We start from the raw sequence: 2,464 nt of genomic DNA, 5'->3' as shown, positions 1-2,464 counted from the left end.
GAGGTCTCGAATTTCAATAAATTGTCTCTCCCGAATCCTTTGAATGAGTCTAGCAGGAATGGGTTCAGAAGATAGGGACAAACTGAGACCCATCTGAGGTAGATGGCTGGGGATTGACAGTGGCTGTGGGAAAGGGGAGGTCCCACCAGACATGACAGGTAATGGGGCGAAGGGCACCACTGGGAGGGAGGGGGCAGAAGTGAAGAGGGGCACTGTGGACACAGACGCAGGAGGTGGGAGCGATCCCAAGACAAAGGGCCAACCTGTAGCAACACTGAGAGTAACAGACCCAGTGAGAGATAGAAGGAGGAAGGTAACAACCCCAGTAGAAAAATAAATAAACAAATAAAATAAAATAAATAAAATAAAATAAAATAAAATGAGTAAGATTCCTACCCACAAATGAGATGGAGGACTAGTGGTTCTACCGACAAATATGCCATAACAACCTCAAACACAATTACAACAGCAGAAATAATGACTGCATGGATAATAACTAATGACACATGTCTTACCCCAAACCCGTGGCGCCACATGTATAGCAAATGAGAATGCACACAGCGGTAACCCACAACAACCTGTATCAGCACATGGACCTGCCAATGAAGCAGCCTAGCCAGCCAGACAAAAAAGGGAGGGGCTGATACATTGTAAAGCTAAAGCTCAGTAACGCTCAGGTACACACAACTACATACAATAACAATATTGAATAATATGAAATGAATAATGTAGCTTAAGCTACCAATGATACTGAAATACTAGCCAATGGAACAAAATTGTAGAAGAATTGGAGTAGAGTATGAGAACAGAAGAGTGAAGACAACTTTACAACTGAAGAAATTTGATCAATGCAGGACTATTTATATGGAGGATGCATGGTTATTATATTATAGTTAATTGAATGAACTAGGCAGTTACCACAAATGTATAATCAAGGGTTGATAAATAATTATCCACTCTTGGTATAATGTATACGATATGTCCTGCATGTACATGTGTAATGCATACATCCACTATGAGCTAATGTAATACCAGCAGTAGAAGTCAACTGACTGGTGTAGGCAATTATACATAGTTATAATTTAGCAGTTTAAAATGATGATTTCATTCATTGCAAACCAAAAATTTAAATACAATTGTTAATTTTGGAGGGGGAAACTTAAGGAAATTTAATGCTTTGTTAATTGTTTACCAAAATAAAGCCTGCTATTTTGAATCAAGTTCAATAACACATGTGCCAATCACCAAAAATTCGCCAAAATTTTTCCTTCTGCTATACAGTAAATTGACCTTGTGGCCCACAAGACTCTATTATAATCATAAACTGTTTTGCAGGAAAAATGGGAACAAAGCATTATATAATGTAATTACAAGTTTTAATAAACTAGTCACTCCTGTAACTATTATTCCTAACTCATTATCTATTCATGATACTAATGATTATTAATGTTTATTAATGAGTTGTAATTATTATTCTTAGTTCTTCTTGTGATAAGATTTTTGCTACAAAGTTGCTTAAGGACTCTGCCAGTGGCGGATCTAGGATTGAATTTTTGGGTGGGCACTGATGATATAGGTGGGCTAATTAGTGGGTGTGGCCAACAAATCCTGCATTGAAAGTCAAAATTTTGAAGATTTAGCCAGTTAAAATGAGCTCCTTTGTGGTTTACAAATTGTTTTTAAAGTCATGCTTCACAGTTTACATAGTAGTTTACATTAAAAAGTTAATTTTAAATTATTGCACAAAATTTTTGGGTGGGCCTGGCCCAGCCAGGCCCACCCTTAGATCCGCCACTGGCCCTTACTACTTTAGTATTCCATTCTCAGCTCACCTGGTATCACTCTAGTGCAACCCCATGTGTCTTTACGCAGGTAATTACATAAATTAAACATAAGAAATTACACAAGCGTATACATAATTTGTGGGTGTGGTTTGTGGTGGTACTTGCTTAGTGGTTCCAAAGCAGTCATGGCGGACGGGTGGCAAGGCAGTCTGGCCTTAAGAACCAGAACTGGGGGTTAAAGTACTTTTATGGATCCAACTTTCCCCTCTCTACCTGCCCTCCGCACCATTATTGATTTTGAAGGTACAGTAGTGTTAGATTTTAAGGACATATTATAAGTTGTGTTGGACAGGGGGTATGTGTTGCGTGTACACGTACATCCACTTGTTAAACACAGGTGTGTGTAGTGGTTATGACCATAGTGTACATGTAGTTTACATATATAAACAAAGTATATTAGTTCATGTAGGCATTGGTTTTGATTACATGTATCTCTATCACATGGCCTGTGTGTGTGTGTGTGTGTGACTGGGCTTACTGTTATCTGGAGTACCACTGCTTACACTAGTCAGGCGTGGCCTGACCCTTGCGAAAACGGAGGGTCAGGAACCTCGTATATACCAGTCTTGTTAGCTAGCTGCAGAAATTCTGCAGTGACGCATTGTGACTCGCTATGACTT

This window comes from Amphimedon queenslandica, unplaced genomic scaffold (assembly GCF_000090795.2).
Source record: "Amphimedon queenslandica unplaced genomic scaffold, v1.1 AMPQUscaffold_13240, whole genome shotgun sequence".
In the NCBI taxonomy this organism is placed as follows: Eukaryota; Metazoa; Porifera; class Demospongiae; order Haplosclerida; family Niphatidae; genus Amphimedon; species Amphimedon queenslandica.
The sequence above is the reverse complement of the archived record's forward strand: the minus strand, read 5'-3'. Positions refer to the sequence as shown.